The 24,824-nt window shown below is 43.7% G+C and overlaps 1 long non-coding RNA gene across 1 annotated transcript; it reads right to left on the minus strand.

Annotated features, from left to right (window-relative positions):
* Positions 1 to 17,253: 17,253 nt before the first annotated feature.
* On the minus strand, positions 17,254 to 21,904 carry LOC148119321 (uncharacterized). The gene is made up of 2 exons (XR_015735289.1): positions 20,546 to 21,904; positions 17,254 to 18,722 (listed from the first exon to the last, which is right to left on the minus strand). It is a non-coding gene; the product is annotated as an uncharacterized LOC148119321 (long non-coding RNA).
* Between the last annotated feature and the right edge of the window lie 2,920 nt (positions 21,905 to 24,824).

Genomic DNA, 24,824 nt, shown 5'->3' on the forward strand with positions numbered 1-24,824 from the left:
TTCCCTGTTCTCCAGACCTTCTGCCCCATGTCTCCCCCTCTCCCTAGTCTCTCTGCCTACTGCAAGGGCCACACTGGGTGCTGACTGCCCTCTCCTCTGATTACTGCATCTCTGCTCCATCCAGAACAAGCAGCAGGGGACAAACCCGCTGCTCTTAGAAGCGCCGTTATGATCGAGTGCAAAAGAAAACCGGTGCATACAAGCTAAGCCGTGTCGTGGTTCTCCGACGCAGTGGACTCTTGCTTTCCAGGACTTCACACACGTGATTACTTCTTTGCAAAACCTTTTCCAGGTCTCGACTGAGATTCTAGCTCTTTCCTCTGGAATCCTAGAGGAGACTTTTCACACCACCTCCGCAAGGCTGAGAAGGAAGTGGATGGTAGCACTCCATATTTCAAAAGAACCTCCGTTTCCACACATCTCATTCAACAGCTGCTTAAATGAAAGTTTCTTCACTATATAAACATGCATTTAACGAAGAAACGTGACCTCATTCCGAGTTGGCACTGGGCGCTGACCATGCTGCGCGTAATGAAGGTTAAATAAAACCCAGCCCTTCCTCAGAATACACAGTCCAGAACCGCTGAGGCCCAGGTCTTAGGTATCTTTAGATGTCAGACATCCACCCTGCCCCCTCACTTTGCATAGGATCAGAAGTGTTAGTTGCTCTATAGTCACGGCGTCAGTTACAGAACTAAGATGAGAAGTCCTAAGCACATCCTACAGCTCACATTAAAAACAGCATCAATAAGTGTGAGATGGGAATCGGCAACATGTGCTGCTCTCTCATCCTGTGCTGCTCCCTCATCCTGTGCTGCTCCCTCATCCTGTGCTGCTCCCTCATCCTGTGCTGCTCCCTCATCCTGCGCTGCTCCCTCATCCTGCGCTGCTCCCTCATCCTGTCCCTATGTCTGTGCCGGTTCATGCTCACTCTCGCTCTACCAACCAATGGATCCTCCCAGATCAACCTTTTTTTATTTCTTTAGACCAAGCATGTGCTATATATCACTGTGTTATTTTTGAGTAAAGTGTGTTTGGGGGTTCTTATTCCTCCCTACCTCCACTACTCCTCTTCTCCCCTCGTATGGCCCCATTATTTTCTTCTGTAAAGGACCATGTGTCCAGTTACCCGACCCCATCCTTCCTCATTACCTATTATTATCCTCTATGGTCTCCTTGCTAGAATTTTTAGATTTTATCCAAACTCCTTTACCCTATTCAACTTAAAGAAGTTTCAGAGTGAGCTCCATAATACATTTTTGCATAGCCAAGGAAGACCTCACTTTAGATCAGACCGCCCCTCTCCCAGCAAATTTCTAACCATGTTCTCCACCGTTCAAACCATAGCTACACAATTCCAAATACAATAAAATCTCTGGTCAAAGCTTTAACCTTCTCCCTCTACAGTTAAGGGGAGATATTTTAAATACACACATGTTCCAAGACCTTTTTAAATTAATACATTTTAGAAGAAATATTTTCCAGTTGAGAGATGGTGAAAAGTCCAACTTGATTCTGCTTGGGGCATTGGTTTGATATAAAACTGATCCTTCCATATAATATTCTGTCATTTCCCCACTGTTCAGATACCTCAGCCAGACATGTGCCCTTTGAAATTAATTCCAATTTCTTAAAATTAAAAGGTGATGACTAGACAGAACTTAATTTCAGGCTGGTGTTTCTGTGGCTTGGAATGACTTTTTAATGTTTTTCTACTGGCTAAATATGTGAGTTAAGTCACTAAGCATGGTAGACATATGGTACCATGTTTATCTTAGCTATGACCAGTACCAGAAAAAAAAACTCAAGTAGATTTCACATATTTTTGCTCCTCCATCCACTATATTTTTATATGTGAATTTTCTGCTAGTAATGATCACCAGCTAGTGAGAACTTTGGGTATATATCACATGCTATTAAATATACGTTAGGAGCCAGACTATGTTGTGATTGCGATTATACTCAGTGGCAGGCCTTCTGTCCTGAGTATGGGGACAGAGGAGTGAATGAGCCCCGTCCAGTCTTAAGTGGTCAGTTTAGGATACCAATCTTCTGTCGGAGCCATGATGGGAGTTATTACGGACACAAAGTTGGTTGTCTTTTTCAGTGTTGTAGCTTGAATGTGGACTACGCCCATAGACTCCCACATTTGTTCCCAGTGGCGGTGCTGTTTGGGAAGAGAATGGAACCTCTACGAGGTGGGGCTTTCCTCTAAGAAGTGGTCCACTGCAGGGGGGCCTTGAGACTTTACAGCAGGGCCCCTCTTCCAACTTGGTTGCTCTACTTCTTCAATGTGGATGCAATGTGACCAGCCAGCCCCTCTCCTTACTTCAGCCACTGAGGCTTCCCTGCCTGCTGCCATGTCTGCCTCGGTGTGGTGTACTGGAATCCTCTGGAACCATAAGCTAAAAAATCAACGCTTCTCCCCTTAAGTTGCTTTGGTTGGGTTACTCTATTCCAACTACAAGAAGACAAATCCCATGTCCGCACAGCTCCCTTCCTGTACTGCTGAGCTGGGCAGCTAGCGGACTGCGAGGAACCATGGCTTGGAGCAGCGCTAAGGGAAGGGGCGGGTTTCACTGGAAGTGTTTGGAAACCTAGCATTTCATTGGCCACAGCCTCTTAGATCCATTTCCACCTCCCTGGACTTCCCTCGCCATTTCAGGGAAGAGAGAAATTGTCATATGCCTGTCTTCTCTACACATTCTTCTCGGCTGTTTCTCGGAGACAATGAGCTGGTAGGAAGTTGTCAGAGATGAGAGTGAAGGAGACTCCCTTCTGGAAGTGGCTTGACATAGACAGCAGCAGCCAGTGTGAACGTTCTGTGGAACAAACAACATGGGGACAGCAGCCAGTAAGCTGGACTCCAGGACTCTGGGTGCCTGTGAGAGAGCGTTTACTTCCCACTTCCTGTTGGAGTCACAGTGAGTTCCAGACGCACACAAGGATGGACTCTGGGTAGCAAGCTTGCTCTTGCTTTCTGAATCTCCAGGGATCGCATAACCTTGACTTCTGGACATCACTGTTACAGATGAACACACCCAACCTTTTTTGGCTCCCCAATCCCTCCCAACAATGTGGAGCCAGTTTTCAGCCAGAGACACTGCCTCTGTTGGTTCTGATTGGCGGGGTGGACAGATAGACAGTGGCCCTTGATGATGTTCGGCACTGTTGTAGGTACTGTAAAGTCATAAGAGCGTTGCTATCTAAGGAACTGACCTGTTGTGCTAAAATTAAATAAAACCATGCATTACAGATATGTTGTGTCTGTAGAGAGGAGGCTAAGAGTCCATATGCTGGGGAAATATGATTAGTGCTTCTTTCTGGTCAAGACTGCAGGCTAACATTAAGTGGTGAGGCTTCACAAATGTCAGAATCGGGCTCCGTTAATGGGTCTGTGAGTAAACTTGTTCAAATAGCCCCATCTCAGTAAAATCCTTCAGATTGATTCATTGTTTATTTCAGGGCCTGTTATTTTCAGTTTGCTCTAAATTGGGGTAGGGAGATAAAAGTACACTGCCCCTTAAAGGGCAGCATCTTAAATGTTAAAATGTCCAAGAATAATATTTTAATTTAGACCTAAGCCAAGGGGCTCTGGCAAGAGCCCATGAGTGCCCATGTAAATGTAAATGGGCAGGGGAGGGGATGAGATATTGATTTTTCACTAAGCTTTTGTTAAGACGGGTTCTCATGTGTATCCCAAGTTGGCCTTGAATGCTCTATGCAGGTAAGGATAACCCTGAACCTTTGGTCTTCCTGTGTCTACAGTCCTTGGATTGCAGATGTGCACTGCCAGCCCTGGCTTTTGCAGGGCCTGATGCATACTAGCTCAGCCCTCTACCGGCTGAGCTGCCTCCCCGGTTCTGCTTTCACTAACTTCTAACTAACATCCAGCTTGTCCTACAATCTTGGATGTCAGTTGAAGATCACATTACAGTGGACAGAACAAGTGATTCTGTCACCAATAATAGCTGCCTGCTTTCAGTTGCTGCTGCAAGTGTGTCTGATTCCATGTGTACTCGTCACTGTTTTGAAACCATTCTTGTCATTCTCCTGCACATGGTGGCAGCTTCTCTTGCCTGTGCACATGGACAAGGTAGCTGGCTGCCGTCCTCTAACTGTATCCCAGGAGGGCTTCACCTCCAGTCACTGAAGTCCTCTCTTCTCAGCAGGCGGCCCAGACACCGACGACATCTTCCATAAACAGCCTATTTTCATTGCTACCGTTGTGCAAAACCAAATATCTTAAATAAGGATTCCTAATTCCGCAAAGAGCGTGAAAGAGGGACAAGCAGAAGAGCCGTGTGCAGACAGGCCAAGTACACAGGCACTCGAGGCTTCACCTCGCACCTGCCGTGAGCAGCAGCTCCCTGTTGCCAACAGATCCCGACCAGGCAGGGTTGGAAGGCTAGAGCAGCAGAATACCTTCATCTACTTCTCTCCCTTGTGCTTTGACTGGACCAAGAACTAAAAGTGTGCAAGTGCAGGGTGTTGGTGCAAAAACAGTGCTTTTGCACCAGTCTTTCATGAACACACCAACAGTTGAAAACCAACTGCAGCTGAGCTGCCGCGAGAGCTCAGCTGAGAATGCACTCCCTTGTGCAAGCCTGAAAACCTGGGTTTGGTTCCTGGAACTCACTATGGAAGCAGGATATGCTCCCTAAGGTTGTCATCTGAGCTACACACACACACACACACACACACACACACACACACGCACACACACACATCCATACTCACATATACTCATATTCACGGTAAAAATTTTAATTTAAAATCATAAAGCCAGGCACAGACTTGGAGATGAGAGGTGGCCATTCTCAGAGGCATGGAAAGCCATGTGGTTCTGATGCTGGCCAGAGTGCTGAGCCAAAATGAATCTGAGGCCCAGAGCTGTATCAACTTACTTGAAAAAAGAGAGAAAGCGCTGCTCTGCAGCACAGGCGAGCTGTTCAAAGCTGTTCCCAGGGCAACCCGTGCGTAGTTGACAAGTTAGAGCATCGTCCTGGGGTGCTTTGCAGCACGCCGGAGCTAGACATGGTTAGTCCTGGGAGCTTCTCTGAATCTGTGTAATTCATATCAGTTATGGTGGTTCTCCTCAGCTTGACATAACAGAACATTAATTTGATTTTGAGAGTCTGTGATAAACTAGTCAACACTATGAATCCCAGAAATCTGTAGCCGCTCCTGAATTACTTCTTCTGCCCTGGCTTCTCTTAGAAGCAAGGCGGACAAATCCCAGCTCCGTTTTCTGAACAGTTTTCACTAAAAGCATCACAGACCTGTCTTTCTAGACTAGCAGGGGCTCTTCTCTCCCAAATACTTTCTCTTTAGCTGCTCCTAGCCCAGCTTAAGAATACAAACTCCTCATCTACTCGGTTTCTCAGATAGGGGTGGTGGGAGTTCTTCCTTGAGGACTGTGTGTCATCGAAGTTTCAGGTGCTCAGGCCTAATCCATCAACGATTGTTTCGACTTATGTTCAAGTTGTTCGCTCTTTGCTGTGAGCAAACACCCGACAAGAGTCAACTTAAAGAGGAGGATTTTCCTTGACTCGGGGTTTGAGAGGATACAAACTTTCCTGGTGGGGAAGGCATGTTGTGGAGAGCCTTCTGGCAGGAGCATGTGGTGACTGCCTGTTTACATCTCTGCAGACTGAAAACAGAGGAAAAACGGAACAGGAAGCTGCCAGTAACCTACTTCCTGAAGCTAGACCGATTCCTAAAGGCTCCACATCCTCCCAAACACAAGCAGCAGCCAGAGACTAAGTGTTCAAATGCACAAAGCTGAAGGGGCATTTCACATCCAAATCTTAACAACTTGTAGAAAAAAGGGAACATGTGTCCCAATGATTTTATCTCACTGGCCATCACACTGACCCAAGCATGTCAGTTCTCTGTTTTATTTTGCCACAGTGAACAGCCCCAGCCCCGGGAGAAGCTGCCTTGCTTGTTAATGTGCTCGGTGATTTGCCTCCCACATTAGAGCAGCGGTCTGGGGAAGTGTGGAACTTTCTCACCTGAACAAGGAGCAAGCAATGAGCGCACGTGCTGGGAGATCTCTAGGCCTTCAGCACTGAGCCAGGGGTAGGTGTTGGCATCAGTGTGTCAAGTCATGCATGGTAGTATGAACAAGAACATCTTCAGGTGCACAGGACACAGCCATTTCCTGAGCCTCCCCATGATGTCCTGTGGGAGCGTTCTCACCCAATATTTATCAATTGATGCCTTAACAGTATGCTCTGTAAAGCGCAGTAAAGAAGCCATCCCTTTAGTAGTTCCCTAGTGGTAAGTAATAAAGTCGCCCTTATGCTTGGCAGCTCATGACACAAACTTATTTACCATGTCACAGGGAAGGAGCGTCAAGAACCTGAGCGAGGTCAGCTGGGTGGTCCTGCTTCACAGTCTCTAGGTCTCTCCCAAGGCCGAGGCATCGGAAAGGACCACAGAACCAGTTCTCCCAGCCAGCTTTGGCAGGAGGCTCCAGCTTCTCCTTATGGGATCCCTCCATGATGGCAGACATTAGGGGGTGCTCACAAAGATGGCTGGTTTCTCCTGAGTGAAGGATGAAGAGGGAGAGAGGGGAGTCCAGGAGAGAGTGAACTGTAGAGTTTTGTAACGAGATCAATGAGAAGTCACACACCCTCATCGCTGTTGTATTCTATTGGCCTACAAGCTGCAAGAGGAACCACACTGGTATACAGGAGACAGAGGTCCTTGTGTGCTGTCTTGGAGATGTCACCACAAACTGAAGTATGATCTAGAATTATACCTACTACCATTTGATTATATTTTCTCACCAGTGCTCTGCTTAATCTATGCATCGAGAAATCCCGAAGTGGGCAAGACACAGATGCTGTGGTGGGGTCATGGGCACCTCTGAGGTCCCAGGTCTCTCTCACTCCTTGCTCTAACAGCCTCAGCACTTCCAAACACACTGGAAAGAGATGGTGTGACATCAATGTCCTTATCTCTACCTATTCATAAAGTATTTATTCGCAAGGGACTATGGAGAAATTGAATATTTAGCTAATACAACACCTGTAATAGATGAAGACAAGGAGAAACAATCCAGCCTGTGTATTACACAAAGTTAGGAAAAACAGGCATTGACAATGATAACAGTGTCTACTTCTGTTCTAAATTAAGGAGAGAGCCTTAAACATCATAGGTGCTAATTAACTATTTTTCAAATGAACATATTTGTTGTGGAATATTATTTTAAGATGTGTTACATTTATTTATGCTATGAAACATTTGCTTAATGATGCAAAGGTGTGTTGCATCCTTTTATGTTATATTTATTTAACTCTGTGAAGCTGTGTTATTGTGCCTGCCTAAAACACCTGATTGGTCTACTAAAGAGCTGAACGGTCATTAGCAAGGCAGGAGAAAGATAGACAGGGCTGGCAGGCAGAGAGAATAAATAGGAGGAGAAATCTGGGAAAGATTGAGGACTAAGATAAAGAGGCAAACTTCAGGGCCAGGAAACCAGTTACACAGCAAGCCACAGAGTAAGAAGTAAAGAAAGGTATACAGAAATAGAAAAAGATAAAAGCCCAGAGGCAAAAGATAAACAGGATAATTTAAGTTAAGAAAAGCTGGTTAGAAACAAGCCAGGCTAAGGCTGGGCATTCATAAGAAAGAATAAGGCTCTCCGTGGTTTATTTGGGAGCTGGGTGGTGGGTCCCCCTAAAGAGTAAAGAGCAGAGAGTCAAAGAGTTAAAACAACAACAACAACACGTACGACTCAAGGTCACATGCCTTGTGCATCTGCAATTAGCATTTCCCTGGTGCAAATAGTTCCCCCAGCTTTGCATGCTACACATTTGTATTAAAGGGGAAAACAGAATGTTGTCCCATTACTGAGAGTTAAATATAGTAAACAGAAACAGTAATTCTGTGTGATATATTTTCCTCTTATCTTTTCAGTTTGTACTTATGTTTTTGTCAGTATGTGAAATGCTGAGCCTACTTCCTTTCCAGTAAGATGTTTCTCGAACCATAGCTGAATCTCCTAACTTCCTCCCTCTCCCCTACATTCCTGCCCTATGAATATTTTTTTTTAAAAAGATATGTTTTTCTTTGATGGTCGCAAGGTTGAGGCTGTTGCTTTATCATCGAGTCAGGGTCTCATGAAACCCAGAATGACTTCTGACATACTAAGTAACTGAAGATGGCTTTGAACTTCCCAATCACCTTTCCTCTGCCTCCCAGGTGCTAGTATTTCAGGTCTTCCAGTTCCTTAAACATATATTCTTTTCCTATTATTTTATTTGCTCAGAATTTGTTTTGCAAAAAAAAATAATTCAAAAACAAAAAGGGATCAGGCAAATCAATTAAATATATCCACTTTAGGACAAAGAAAAGCACGCTCTAAGAAACTACCTAAGTTCTGTGAAAGGGACCCAAACAACTCAATGCATCCCCCAAACACCCTGAAAAGCTAGCATAGCATTTCTGTACAAAAAAACGAAGCAAAAAAAAAAAACTTTAATTTTTATACCAAAATTGACTTTAAAATTGAAGCTGTTAAAAATACACACTTAATTTAGTAGCTTTTAATTAACTGAGCTTTTTTCATGGGTGGGGTGGCTAAGTGGTGAGTTGATTCCTGCCACAGAGAAATATCCTGCCTCTGTGAAAGGCGTGCTGTTGACTAAGAATAGATGTGTGGGATACGGGATAATTAAAAAGCACTTGGCATAATTGAGGCTCTGGTGAGGAAATAATTAAAGTTGTGGCCTTGCATGCTGGGTGTACACAAACTACTTTAAGACTTCAGTACTGGAATGCATGGCCTTAAAAGGATTTTATTAAGATGAAAACGCCTTAAAACACCACTGATAAACCATACTTTCAGTCTTTAAATAGACTGGGATCACTAAAATTACACATTCTATGCATAGAAAGCCCTGTCGTGCCTACTGGAGATATAGAAAATCGCCCCTTAAACTCTGGGTTTCTGCTCTTATTTAAAAGAAACAATGGACTTTTTTGTTGTTGTTATTGTTGTTTTTTTAAAGTGATCACTTGGCATGTCATCTCCCGTCAGTCTCTCTGCTGCAGGAGTTCATCATTTCAAATGTAAGTGACTGAAGTTTCTCCTCACTTATAAGAGTCTAAATAGCTCTCCCCCTCAGCGGATTATCCAGAGAATTGGACTTTCTTTCAAGATTAGGGAAACACAAATGGCAGCTAATTAGGGAGTGGAATCCAGATGAGAAGCAGCTGAGGTCTACTTTCCAGACTCAGCATTGTTTCCATTTATTTTCAAGTTAAAAAAAAAAAAGTAACTTTCATAACCGTTAACAGCAAATGAAGTTGGAAGCTTTGTGAGAGCCGAACACTGCTGAAGAAATGGAAATGAGTGAAGAAAGGGGGAGCTGCCTGTTTCGAAACTTGAACAATCGCTACTCATGGAACACAAATAAACACGTCTCAAAAGAAATCCAACCCCAAGATGTGATTAGATTCAAACGAGAAAACGCTGGGATATTACTGCTGTTTGGAGTATCTGTTGGTTGTAATGTAAATATACCCAAGTGGATCTGTATCTGCTCCTTGTCCTGTGGAAATTCACCAGAATAAAACAAAGGAAAAACAAAGACTGCCTCGGTGGTGGACGCTCATTCTTCATTGCTGACTCAAGCAGCCATCTTACTTTCCTCCCGCAGTCCTTAGGTCAGGATAAATAACCAGTCGCAGAAGGAACTTTCCACATTTGACTAAGCACAATGAATAAATGTAGACAAATAATAGGATAAACCATTTTTACTACTTTTACTATGTTTTACTACTCCTTAATGGAATAATGGATTTGGGCGAGAATCAAGAGCTGCTTAAAGGCGTTAGGTAAAAAAGCTGACCTAATTCCCTTAATGGACTGGTCAGTCTGACGTCACTGAAACATAACCATTTTAACATTAGTGGATGTGACAAGCAAACATCGCGGGGCCCTAAGTGATGCTGCAGGGACTGAAGGCACAGCCGCTCAGAGAGTAGTTATGCCAAAAAGAAAAAAAAGTAAAACCTGAATTCAATCAAGGTCTTGGCCCTTATTGCTAGTTTACAGGAAATAGAGATGAGGAGACATATTTAATAATGTCAGGAGAGTAAAATAACCAAATTCAGAGTATGGGAATTATATATGGTGAATGATCCTGCGAGTGTCTTGAAAATAAAGGCAAGGATGATTACAGATGACAAGGACTCTTCTACCAAGACAGCGTGTTAGGTCCTGATCTGAACAAACCCCTTTATAAGGACATTCGGAGCTGATGTTGAACAATGGTGCAACATTAATGACAATCTGGACAGTCTATCTGTTTGTTTGTTTGTTTGTAGAGCCAGGGTTTCTCTGTGTAGCCTTGGCTGTCCTGTAACTCACTATGTAGTCTAGGCTGGCTTCGAACCCACAGAGCTCTGCCTGTTTCTGCCTCCCGACTGCTGGGATTAAAGGTGTGTGCTACCACCACCTGGTTGGACAGCCAATTTGTAAAAGTCACAAAAAGCCTGTCAGAAGACTGGCAAAATGAATCAGTACTATGCCTATATCCAAGGTAAGAATCGCATCTTCCGTAAATTTTAGGAACTATGAGGAACTGTGAGTTAGAAATAAACACTGCCTCCACAAAAGCACGAAAGGCTGAAGACAGCTCTACCAACAAGTAGCTGTGAGGAGATGGAATGAATGAAACTAAGAAAATATACTTATCTGTCAGTGGTGCGGGAGAATTGTCTGTATTCTGTCAATCATATTTTAATAAAACGCTGATTGGCCAGGCAGGCAGTATAGGCGGGAAAATCAGACAGGAAGTAGAGGTGATGCAATGAGAACAGGAGAATTCTGGGAAGTGGGGAGGTTCCTCAGCCACTCCTGCCCAGACCACCGGAGAGGAAACATGTAAGCTGCCCAGCTGAGAAAGGTACCAAGCCATATGTGCTAACATAGATAATGATAATGGGTTAATATAAGTTATAAGAGCTAATAAGAAGCCTGACCTAATGGGCCAATCAGTTTATAATCTTATGGAGTCCTGTGTGTGATTTTCCTTGGGGTATGCCTGTTGTGGGGTACCGGGAGGGACAGATACCCCAACAAGCCGGCCCTCATGTTACATGTCAGTATAACAGAGTATCATCAGGAATCATTGCATTGACATTTTTTATTTTATTTTATTTATTTATTTATTTGACAAGCTGTGTTTGGTTCTACTGTAAGTCTCTGAGCCATTCAGCCTCCAGTTCCTGGCGATCCAAGCAATGCTGGGCCTGAGCTCCCACTTGCAGCTTGGGCCTTAAGATGGGTTTGCCTTTCTCACAAGCTCTGAGCCACCACTCTTTCCTTTGCCTCTTGCTGGGTTGCTTCCTTCAGCGGTGATGTGAGAGTTTGGGACCAGTCTTAGCGCATCTTGTTATGCCATGGACAGCTGCTGTCACTGGGAAGCCTGCCCTTTTATCAAGGGGAAAAGATCTGGGGGAGAGGGGAGGCGAAGGGGTCTGGGAGGGGTGGTAGGAGGAGAGGCTGCAGTCATGATGTAAATAAAAAGAGAAAAGAATGGCTAACCAATGACTGGTCACAGCTCAGACCCATGCCAAGAGGGTGAGCCCATACCTGCCACTCACTGCCTGGAGCGCCAGGACCCAGAGGCTGATGGCACAGACCAAACACGACTGGAGGTGAAACTTCCATGGAACAATGCCTAGACATATTCTGTAGGTACCCAGATCTTTCCCCCTTTTCTTCCTGGCGATTTGCAGGGCTGTTTGACCTCTGGCTCCCTGGCTCTCCTGCACCTGCACTGGCCTGAGGGTATAGCTTAGAAAGAACTTGGCTCTCTTTTGTTATGGTAATTCCACCTGTGAACAAGGTTCCAGCTGCAGGCCCTACACGCCTGCCACGCCTGCCTCCCCCCCCCCCCCCCCCCCCCCCCCCCCCCCCCCCCCCCCCGCAGCTGATTCTGCCTGAGGCACCTGTCATCTTCTCCCACTGCTCCTGATGGGAGGGGGCCGTGCCCTTTTGCCCCCTTTGCCCACTAATATAAATACCCGACTTGAGTTTAAAAAAGTTGCCATTTACTCTTTGGTAAATGAGCAGGTCTCTTTGTGTCTGTGTGCTTAAACCCTTAGGACAGTCGTCCATTCTCATGGACTTGAGTCAGAAAAGCGTGCGCCTGTTTTGAGGTCTGGGTATTCACAGAAAAGTGCAGAGGCTAACAATATTCTGCTCTACTCATAGACAGGTGACCACCCCAATTATCATCAGAGCCTACGTCCAATAACTGATGGAAACAGATGCAGAGACCACAGCAAAGCAGTGGACCAAGCTCAGGGGATACCACTAAAGAGAGGGGAAAAAGGCTGTGTGAGCCAGGGGAGCCAAGGACATCACAAGGGAACCCACAGAAAGAGCTAACCTGGCCTTGCTTATCGGCACTCAGAGTCTGAACCAGGAAGCTTGCGTGGCATCAACCTAGGCCCTCTTTATGTGTGTAACAGTTGTAAAGCCGAATCCACTGGTGGGGCTCTTAGCAGTGGAAACAGGGCCTGTCCCTAACACTTTGTCTGGCTTTTGGGAACCTATTCCTTATAATGGGTTACCTTGCCCAGCCCTTAATACAAGGGAGGAGACTAGTCTTAAGGTAACTTGATATGCCATGCTTTGCTGATATCCACGGGAGGTCTGTCCTTTCTGCACAGAAACAGGGGAAACAGACTGTGGGGGATGGGAGGGTAGAGAAAGGGGGCGGGGGGGAATGGGAGAAGAGGGGAAACTGTGGTTGGGGTGTAAAATAAATGAATAAATTTAATTTAAAAAGAAAGTATACTAATAAATATTTAATAAACCTGATTTTACACTTTTTCCTCCAATTGTCTTAAAAATCATTAGACATGAGCGAGGCTGGAGGAATTTGCACAGTGGTTAAGACACGTGCTACTCTTGCAAAAGAGCCAAATTCACTTCTCTGCACCCACAATTGTCTATAATTCCAGCTCCAGGCGACCTATGGGCCTCGGCAGTCACCCACACTCATGTGCACAGACGCTACTTATATGTATATACACACACATATGTCTGATTAAAAATAATAAAAATGAATCTTAAAAATACCATGTAACATTAAATAAATTTTGTTCATCTTATACTTAAATCGGTGCCAGTTTATGAATGTGATTACTCTCTGCAACTTAATTTTTTGTTTTGGTAACTATAACTCTCCCTATGAACCCCAAAGCCATATACTGAAGTGTGTGGCTATACAATCACCTAATGACAGGAGGCTGGAGAGTCGCAACCCAGATCCTTTCACCTTTGATGGGTTCAGGGTTGCCAATTCATTTGTGGCACTGGGATTACAGTCATAGCAGCCTTGTAAAGTTTTATATGGGAATCAGCCTTTACCACGTCCTGTGGCCTTGCCTTCAAACAGCGTTAGCTTGGCTCAGGCTTGCTCCTAGCATACCCATGCAGCCCATCACTGGTGAGGCTCCCTTCAGCACCAGCCCTGCAGACTTGCTGTGAGGCCTTACTACCTCAGCCATCCCAGTTTCTCAATGGACGTGTTTGTATGATTGTGTTGTCAGCTATAATCTAATCCCACCAAGATTCAATTCTATAAAAGGAAATTACTTTCCCTACCTATTTATCTTACAAGAGATATCACATCACATCAAATAGACTTCTCATATACGAATACATGCCGTCAGCCTTGCGTATCATCCCTCAGTGAAGTATCACAGTAATATTCTAATATTCACAGTTTATTATTGGTTCAGCAGAGTCGGGAGGTTGTGGATGGTGTGTATGTGTGTGTCTACATGTGAGTATACGAGTGCACTCACTTATGCCTGCACCTGTGGAGGTCAGAGGTCTATATTGTGTCATCCTCTACCACTGTCTACTAGCCCAGTAGCCAGCAAGGACCAGCGATCTGCCTGGTTTTAGCCTCTAGGACTGGGGTTATAGTGCTGCTGCATTTTCTGTGGGTGCTGGTGATCTGAACTCATGTCTCCAAAATTGGACAGTAATCAATTTACCCTATGCATAAAATGAGCTCAGGTCTCCAAAACTGTACAGTAAGCAATTTCCCTAATGCATGAGCTCTCCAGTCCAGCTCCAACATCTAGTTTCAATATGGCTTCTGTGGAGAGGGAAAAGACAGGGCTTAGGCAAAAACAGCCTGCTAAGAACCTGTTTTCTGCTTCTGTGCAACTAAGTGTTCAAAAAGTGCTATAGAACAGGAGACCAGATTGACAACAGATGTGAAGGGATCAGGCTTATTGGGGGGTGGCTGGGGAGTGTGGGGGTGTGGGTGAGTGGGTGGATGGGTGGGTGAGAGACAAAGGAGAGGAGTGAGGGATAGAGAGAAGAGAGAGACAGAGAGAGAGAGGAGAGAGGATGGGTAGAGGGAGATAAAGAAAAGGAGGAGAGAGACACACAGAGAGAGGGAGAGAACAAATATGCATGTATGATTTCAGGCCCAAAGCCCTCTATGCACCAAAGCTATGGATTGGTACCATGCTTCCCCTAGGGACATGAGACTATGCTCACAGGGTCCTTGCTAAGGAAATCCTAGAACATAAGAGCAAAGGTCAGTGATGGATTCAGACACAAATGGGTTAAAATGTGGAAGGCCCTACTCTCAAAAGGAATACAAAATGGCCTGGATCACATCAACCTATACTGACCAGAAAGAGAACTGGGCCAGAATGCCTAACTATAAACAACCATATGGACTTTTTAAAGCAAGTTTTTCATATATATATAAATATTTAGAACTCTGCCTAATGTTTGCTGTTAGGCTGTATCTGCGTCCATCAGTTGTTGGATGAAGCCTCTCTGATGACAACTGGGCTAGAAACCAGTCTGGTCACAGGAGATGGCCAGTGCAGGTTATCTGAACTGGTTAGGAGTCTTAGCTGGGTTATCCTTGTAGGTTTCTGGAGATTCCCTTGTGCCAGGTTTTTACCTGACTTCAGAATGCTCCCCTCTTTCCAGTTGTCTCTTTCCGTACTCCCACTCTGTGGCCCCCAACCTGTTTGCTCATGGGAGCAGGGGCTGTCTCTGACTTGTTTTGCTGCCTTCGGGGACCCTATTCCTCATACTGGGTTGCCTTGCCCAGCCTTCATACAAGGGGAGGTGCTTAGTCTTACTTCAACTTGATGTGACATGTTTTTATGATATCCATGGGAGACCTGCCCTTTTCTGAATAGAAATGATGGAAAAGTGGATGGAGGGGCAAAGAGGAGAATTGGGGACGGAACTGGGAGGAGAAGAGGAAGGGGAAACTGCAGCCTGGATTTTACACACACAACACACACACACACATACACTGTTTTTTTTTATTTTCCTCAATGGCTTTCAAAAGGTTAAGAAACTTCATCATATGTCACAGAAAGAGGCCTGAAGCATCTTCCTGTGTTCAGGATCAAATCCAGCCCTTGACACATAAGGTTGTTTGCGAGTTTGCCCACTTCCTTATTCCCCTTCTGCCTTCTGCCTGACGACACAGAACACAAAGGACTCGCCACTCCTTCCTGTGGCGTAAAGGCCACATCTGTAGCTGGAAGTAGGATTTAAGCCAGCAACACGCCCACTTGGCCTATTTTTTAGCATACCCAACCATGACAAGTTCACAGGCGTGGATACAGCACAGAATAGCTAGTTTAGTGTGAGCCTTCTCATCAGAGCTGTATTCTGTGGAAACTGCCATTCCTTCTTGTTGTTTAACAGTATGGGAAAGCAGGAGTGTTTTTCCTAATGCTGGTTAGTTAATCCATGATAATTATGCCTCCCGTTCTGAGTAGGGACAAAGAGCTTTGCAACCATTCAGACTTCTTGCAGATCTTTAGCTCCTCCAACAATCCTGGTTTCTCCAAAGTACTCCCAGTTTTGACACTGAAAGTCCTCTATCCCAACATATCTCACTCACAAGCAATCTTGGATAGGTTGCCACTCCATGATAGCAAGAAAGCCCAAATAAAGTGTACAGATCTTTTTAAAAGGCAATGCAGAGCCATGGAAGCTAAGATGACTGAAGGAACTCATTTTCAGAGGTAAGCTAAGGATTCTCAGCCGCGTTTTCCCAGAAAGGTCACAGGCTAAGAATTTCAGCTTGGCCAGGCACAGAGCCGCAGCTGGTGTTCAGCACACTGGCAAAGGTGTTGGGGATCTCATATGGCTAAGAGTGACAAAGTTGGAGGCAGAGGAATCAAATGCATGGCTGGTTTATACTTCAAAATATTTGTCAGGCTCTGAAGCTACACAGGGTGGGAGACTAAAGAGCCAAGCAGAAAACCACAAAAGAGAGAAGCATAATTTCATGCAGACTCACACAGTGATGAAAGACAAAGACCTACTGAGGGAAGAAGCCCTCCAGCAAATGGGAGGCAAGGGCTGGAAGCTGTGGAGGGAGCTGCTTTTGGAGGGGACAACGGCCAGTTCTGGACATGACTACACTGGGGATTCAGGCATGGTCCTTAGCGTGAGGCCACGTTTGGAGGGTAAGGGATATCAGAGGAACTGGCAGAGGCTTTGGTGGGTGGAGTGGAAGACAAGAAAAACTGAAGGTAAACACAGCTCATGGTTTCGGAACGTTGGTCTTGAGCATATACACTGTGTGCCGATATCAAGACTGGGGAAACTGGCTAAAGTCTTAGGCTGAAAAGTTGCAAAGAGCAGGGCAGAATTACATGTGCTCTGTTGAAGCTAAAGAGAAGCCAACTCATTAGGCATTCAGACCAAATCCCAAAGAACACATGGCTTCTCTGGACTGTAAATATGTTTGGTCCTTCCTCAACTGCTCTTTCTTTGTTCCCTGGGTATCTCTTTCTTCCACAGACAGATTGAATTAGGTTGTACTCCAATGTTCCTAACAGCTTCATTTTAACTTGGTTACCTTTCAGATGATCTATCTCAATAAAGTTAAATCCTAAGATGTTGGGGCTAGGTCTTCAACATATAAAATGTAACACACAATTCAATCCAATCATTGGGTTAGGATTATCAGTGCCTCTTTTCACAGTCTACTTAACATTGCCTCTCCCCACAAAAGGGAACTCTGTCCTGCTGAAAGTATGCCCTGGTTTAAAAATGCAAGATAACATCTGGAGCTCTTATGGCCTTTTAAAAACAAAAGGGAAAGTGAAATGTAAAACATTTGACAATTTACAAGTGGAATCCAACAGGAGGAAAGGGAACACAAATGGATGGATCGAACATAAGAATACAAATAACTAGTAAGATGGTATATATAAGCTGAACTATGTTTAAATTATATTAAACATAAACAGGCTAATTAATTAATTAAAAGGTAATGATTGCCAAACTGAAAAAGCAGGCAAAGAAATAAAAAACAAGCCAGCTAACAAAAATAGCAAGTTTGAGGCTAGCCTGTGTTGCATGGGATCCTGCCTCAAAAACATAGATGGATCCAAGTTTACAGTCTTCTCCGATACTCAAGGAAGGCAACTTGTAGCTGTAAGCCTTTATAAAGTAAAAATTAAAGTGCATACTTGCAGCTTGTAATAACACAAAATAGCTGTTCTCATCTGTAAGGAAAAAAATGGGAAAACAGCAAGGGACGATTAGACAGAAGACCAAAATGGAGTAGGGCACATATTAATCCTGTAGTTTCATGATTCCCACAAGTTGTTCTCTGATATCCACATATAAAATAAAACAATATTTAAAAGTATTATGAGTGTGCATGTTTAAAAAAAAGAGAAAAATACAACCACAGAGCCAAGCCCAGAAATTACTCAGATACTAAATTATCAAAAATGAACTTAAAAGTTAATTATGATTAATGTTAAAGGAACTAATAAAAATGTATATATAAAATGCTCTTTTGTCAGGCTAGAGTCTTTAAGTATCTTCTATACTACCCAGTATTAACTTTGGTATTTCTTGAGGTGCTTTACTTGTCACATGAATGACTTCAGAAAGGCTGAATTAAATTCTGCAAATAATAATGCAAATACAAAATAATAAAGCTGATAACTGTTAGCCTAGAAACACAAATTTATTAGCCTATATGTTAATTAGCTATACTTACCCATAGAAACAGGAAAAAATTAAAATATATAAATAAGAAGTCTCAGAAGGCTTTACACTAAGTTACTATCTAAGAAGTTTTGTTGAAGTGGGGCTACAGCTCAGCTTCGAGTGCTTCTCATACAAGAGGTGCTGGGTTTCTTAGCACACGAAAAAAGAAAGCCATTATCTTGTCACTATTATAATGGAAACTTTCAGGAGCTTCTGAGTCCAGGTCACAATACTACTTCTCAGAGTTCAGATCCAAGGCCAGAGTGCAGCGAAGGGAACTTAGAAAGTTCCCGACCTGAGGAGTACAGAATGACCTCACACATGTGCTGAGTCGTGCTCTTTTTTCTTCTGCCTCTCCAACTCTCTTCTAGTGATCTGTAGTTCTCTAGCTTCCAACTCTTCAGTTCCAGTTCTGCAATCCTAAATCTTTGGTTTCAATTCTCTGTTTCAATTCTGTAGTTCTAAATCTTTTTTTAAATCCTCTGTTTCAATTCTTTCTTCTAATTCTGTCTTCTGTTTCTCCATTCACCTATCTTAAATACCTTTTTTTAAAAACAGGAGGCTTGAAGCAATAATAAAAATTACAGGAGTCGCATCTCATTGGCCAAAAGCACATTCCTCTGGTGAGTGGCAAGGGCAGAGCCCTTCGTGATGGCAATGCAGAGTTCCAAGGTTTCTGAAGTGAGATTGTGCCCAGAGAGAAAAGCTTTGAGACTTGAAAGACAAAACATTGGCATAATTTTTCAGACTTTTTTGTGTAAATAACCTTGATTAGACACCTGCAACTCTGACCTTGTGCTTAACTGTAAAGTTTTAACTTAAGATCCACTTACAAAAACCTTTAGTCTAGTTTGAACTTGCTCTGATGTAAAAATGAGCCAAATTGTGTGCCATTTGCCTTAGACTGAGGAGAAATTGTCATTTTCTTGTGTTAGTCTGAGTAAAAGGAGCAAGGCAGGCTTTAATATCTTATAGCCTCATGAGACAATAGATCTAGTTATGAAGCATGTCCTAGCATATTTTTTCCATAACAAAATTATACAGATTAATGAGAAGTCATCTTCCTGACCATCCACAAATATATGTGTGCCCAGTAGATGGAATATTTTCATGAGATAAACATACAAGCAGTGGGAAATTGCCCAAAGCTGCTCTTAGGGAGGAAATGAAGTGACTTCTGAGAGAATTAACAGACAGAGACAAACAGTTATCTACAGCCAGTAACCCCATAGCCCTTCCAACTGGGGCTCCCCATCAGAGAACCACTCATCTGGCAGGTCAGCCTGTTAAACACTAGTTGTCACCTGTTGTATACACCCATGGACTCTGACAGAAAACATTTTTTCCCCTAAAGATCATTTGCATTTGCTTACTGATTTGGGTTTAGATGCCCTTTCTCTTATGTTCCTTCTTAAAAAGTGATTTTTACATTTAATTATAAAGAGATTATTTTTAAAACGTTGTAAAAAAAAAAGTTGTTCCCTGTATACAGTTACATCTCTAGCTAAATAGTTACACAATAAATTTGATCAGTGAGAGCCCACATATATGACCGTAGGTTATTTCGCCTACATGGTTGCCTTAGTTTGTGTAAGTCTACCTAATCTGGGCAAAAAAATGAAGCTGCCCAATGGTACATTCTTGTTACTAAGCAATACAATAGGAAACCAATGATTTAATCTCTATGTTTTAAAAGTAATTATCAATAGCAACATCATATAATAATAACAATATTTTCCTATTGTTAACCCCTACCTAAATAATGCCAAAGTATAAATTAAGTGAGAAAAATACTTCAACTATTATTGAAAATACATCTTAAAATTTGAAGTTTTAAGCAAAATTTAAGAGTCACAATTAATTATAGTAAATAAGCACAAAATATCACACAATTTTTTGAGAGCCAAGTACCTTCTCCAATTCAGTAATCTTTAAAAGGTATTATGAAACACACTTAAAATAAATTTTAAAATAAAAAAATCTTTATTTTATTACTTTTTATTTTATGTATATGGATATTTTGTTTGATGTGTGTCTGCACACCATGTGGGTGCTTGGGACCCCAGAGGCCAGAAGAGGTCATCAGATTGGGTGGAATTCTAGTTAACAGGTGGTTGTGAGCCACCCATGGGTGCTGGGAATAGAACCCCAGCCCTCTGCAAGAGCATCCAGTGCTCTTAACCACTGGATCGTCTCTCCAGCCCCTCAGGATTTTCATTCATCAAAAAGAAAAAGAAAGTGGAAGGGAATGAAAGGAAAAAGGGAGGAAGGAGAGCAGGGAGTTATATAGCAACATCTTCTGAACAGTTCCATCCTTAAGACTTTAATTCCAAACTGAAACATTCCACAGTAGAGGAAAACCATTAAGCTTCAGGAAGTAAACAACTCACAAGTCTCAGGAAGTCCCCTCAAACTTGCAAGAATCACAAGGCCCCTTCCTCCTCGATACTTTGTAATCAAAATAGAGAGCTGGGGAGAAAAAAAAAAAGACAGACTTACCTGTCCCATTGAAACACATTGTGTGGAGAGTTGGGGGTTCCTTTTCTGAGACCTCACTCACTGGAGGAGGCTTTTCATTAACGCAGTTGCCTTTTAGCCTCCCATTCTCCTGAAGAGAAATTTCAAGAAAACAATAGTTGGTCGAGTTCAACTTCAGTAGAATTATTTGGTTATTGGTCTGTTATTGGTGCCCTGTAGGACCCAGGGAGGAGGAGAAAGGAAGGGGGAGGAGCAGGAAGTTACAAATGTCTGAAGTTACAAATTCAAATTGCCTTCAGGACTCTCTCCCACAGCTGTTTCCGACATTTCCCGCATGGCCTGAGGAATGTACAACTGATTAAATGCAGGGTGTCCTGCACTCTGAATCTCTACCTCTACCAAAAGCAAAGGCTCGCCCTTTCGGAGAGAACTTCCCCCTTTGGTGATGCAGCGGTGGTAGCCGCAGTCAGGGTTTGGTAACCAGTCCTGAGTAGAAGTTGTGGGACCTTCACAGTCGTCCTGAGACCAGCAGGCTACCACTTAACAGTCACAGCAGCTGAAACATCAGAGCTTCCCATTGTGGCAGCCAGGAACCAAAGGTCTGGCAGTTGAAAACAAATTCAAATCTCTGGCACAGCAGGTGACAATTGGAGCCCTGACGGGAACCCAGGGAAACCAAGTGTTTTGCCTGCCACTTTACCCACTCATGTTATGACGTCATGGGTGTGGGTTGGCCCCGAGTGAGAACACTCTTGGGGTTTGGTGGGCTTTTCTTTCTCCTCTCGGGTTAGATAGCTCTTTCCTGATTGGTTCCACTTACACTTTAACTGTCCGTCAGTTGGAACCCTGCTGCCACTGAGGGTCTATTGCTACTTTCCCATTCAAAATTCTACTTCCTAGTTTGAACTTATCCTAGGCTTGTGATTCTGCCCACTCCATTCTTGAAGGGAGGTCAGAGGAGAAGCCATGATAGAACTGGCCACTTTCTTGGGGGCCAGTATTGGTCATTCTTTCACATTGCAGTATCCCCAGTTTTTTAGGCAAACCCTTCCTACTTTGCAGCTCAGAATGGTGATATCCTCATCCATTTGCCTATTCATCCATCCCTTAGATCTGCGATTGCTTCGTGCTGTCTGCCAGCCTCTGTTAGATACTGCCAGAACAGTGAAGAGTATCAGCAGCTAAGAGGGGTGGGAACAAATGACCACGAAAGTCACCAACTGTCAATCATGAAAGAAAAGAATAGAAAAATACGTGCGAGGAGCAGGACTTCAGCAAGACAAGAGCCAGGAAAGAAGCATTCTGAGATGAGAGCAGGAAGGAAGGAGCTTGGCTCTCAAGGGAAACAAGCTGTTTCTACTGTGTGAGGGTGCTGGGCAGCACTGGACCTGCAGCCCTCGGGACCATGCTGAGGACAGAAAACTCCATTCCTTATCAGCCACCTGCTTCTGCTCAACTGTCAGCATGGGCACCTGTTCTCCACTCCAACTCCTGGCACACCAAGCCAGCTTCACCACCGTTCTTTTCTTTTCTTTTCTTTTCTTTTCTTTTCGGGGGGGGGGGTCTTTTTCTTTTTTCATTGATTTTTATTGAGCTTTACATTTTTCTCTGCTCCCTTCCCTGCCCCTCCCCTCCCCTTCAGCCCTCTCCCAAGGTCCCCATGCTCCCAATTTACTCAAGAGATCTTGTCTTTTTCTATTTCCCATGTAGATTAGATCCATGTATGTCTCTCTTAGGGTCCTCATTGTTGTCTAGGTTCTCTGGGATTGTGATTTGCAGGCTTGTTTTCTTTGCTTTATGTTTAAAAACCACTTATGAGTGAGTAATATTATAATTGTCTTTCTGGGTCTGGGTTACCTCTCTCAAAATGATGTTTTCTAGCTCCATCCATTTGCCTGCAAATTTCAAGATGTCATTTTTTTTTCTGCTGTGCAGTACTCCATTGTGTAGATGTACCACATTTTCCTTATCCATTCTTCAGTCAAGGGGCATTTAGGTTGTTTCCAGGTTCTGGTTATGACAAACAATGCTGCTATGAACATAGCTGAGCACATGTCCTTGTGGCACAGTTGAGCATCCTTTGGATATATACCCAAAAGTGGTATTGCTGGGTCTTGAGGAAGGTTGTTTCCTAATTTTCTGAGAAATTGCCACACTGACATCCAAGGGGCTATACCTGCTTGCACTCCCACCAGCAATTCAGGAGTGTTCCCTTTGCTCCACATCCTCTCCAGCATAAGTTGTCATCAGTGTTTTTTATCTTCACCATTATTACAGGTGTAAGATGGAATCTCAGAGTTGTTTTGATTTGCATTTCTCTGATGGTGAAGGATGTTGAGCATTTCCTTAAGTATCTTTCAGCCATTTTAGATTTCTCTGTTGAGAGTTCTCTGTTTCAGTCTGTACCCCATTTTTTATCTGACTCTAGTGGCTGCCATCCTAACCTCAGGGAACTCTGTCTTCACTGCCCCTCTTGTCTAAAATACTACAGCTCCGAAAATCATATCACGGCACTTCATTCTTGAACCACGACTTCTCATCAACCCTTTTTTCTCTTTTTTTTCTCATTCCCTTTTTCCATCTAACAGGTCTTCAAGTTTGTCATTTATCTTAGTAAAAATTAACATAAATGTAGTAAAATTGTGTTAGGATAAGTAAAACAAAAGAGGAAGTTGAGTGGTTTCATCAGCCTATCAAAGCATGGAGGCATGTCCAGATCCCTGCATCTCCAAACATGTCAACTTACATGCAAGCAAAAAATTTTTGTTTACCATGAACACAAAATCTGAGGTTTTTTTAATTAAAAAAAATGAAGACACCACTGGTCAGCAGGTAAGACCTGAGTCTTTGAAGTGATGCAGATTCCTTCCAAGATTCCTTCCACAATGGATCGTACTTTCAGCTCACCCCCACAGAAGAACAAAGACTCCATTGGTTGTGTGGCCTGCCTTCCCAGACCTGTTGATCCCAGAACTTGAAGGGGCCTCTCTCGTGAAGTAGTTCCAATCTTTGTAGTTGAGAAAGAATGGCTGCTCCTAACCGAAAGAGTCTGTGGGCAGAAAAGCTCCTCGCCGAGCCTCGGCAGATGGCAGCGTGGCTCAGAGTTCCCTGAGAACTGAGGTCTCCACACCTCTCACCACTCGGTCTGCGACTGCTCAGCAGATGTGCGCAACAGGCTGTTGGCAGGTGCTGAGGAAACCGCAGCCTTAAGCAGGCAAGGAAAATGGAAACTCACTTGTGAGGCTTGGACGGCAGGAAGGCCAGCAGACCAAAATAAGAGAAACCTACTTAAGTAGAACCAATGGAAGAGACAGAAAAGGACCCTGACGAAAATGAAAATATAATGGAATTACATAACTCAAGAGTACTTTTAGGAATTAAGAAACACATAAGTTTTAGATTAAAAACTCCAACGTTCCAACTGAAAAGGGGAATTACAGTATTCCAAAACTTTATTAGTGGTCAAAAAATCAGGTGGACCCTTCCGAGAAGCCTAGTGACAGATCCTGATCCAGAGAACCAAAGGGAAGGGAGGAACACAGGACAAAATGATAATAAACTGAGCAGAAGAATAAAACTTATATAAGTTAATAAAATCTCAAGGCCTGGATATCAACAACAAAGAAAATCCCCAAATCTGCTACAACAATGGGGAGACAGTTTGCTGGGGTGGTGGGAAGCTGAGACACAAAAATCACTCAGAGACACTGGGCACTGTTGAGGTCTCAGCGGTGCTGGGACTCAGTGCTTCACAGGGAAGCACAAAGCACGCAGACTGTGAAATTCTCAGGATCTGGCAAATTTCTATTGTTAGATTATATCTAGATACTCTTGCAAAGTGCCGACTATAACGATGTTGTGAGACAACATCCTTCCTTTCACACCCCTGCTAAAACACTGAAGGTGCAAATACTTAAAGGCTACAAGCGAAAGTTACTCTGATGCAGATGTGTAGTGAAGAACACAAACCAACCACACATGCATAGGTGTATCCTTGTTAGAAGTCGCATGAAGACGGACAGCCAGAGCAGAGACTGCATGTGGAGTGGCAGGCCTCCCGACTGCCAGCCGTGTGAAGAGGGTGAGTTCCTTGACTTGTAAGTTCTCAGTTTCCTGAAAAGGGAGAGCCACTCACAGATCACATTTAGAACGGGACTGCATCAAGTGCTTCCTAGCTAAGAGCCACCCCCTGCTTTGCCACTAGGCCAGGCCAGGTGGTCTTTGATGAGTAAGTGCTCTGTGGACAATACTCAGCCACTCCCCAAGAGGGGTTATAATCAGTGAACCCTATGGATCAGTG

This window comes from Myodes glareolus, chromosome 17 (genome assembly GCF_982192425.1).
Source record: "Myodes glareolus chromosome 17, mMyoGla1.1, whole genome shotgun sequence".
NCBI classification, from domain to species: domain Eukaryota; kingdom Metazoa; phylum Chordata; class Mammalia; order Rodentia; family Cricetidae; genus Myodes; species Myodes glareolus.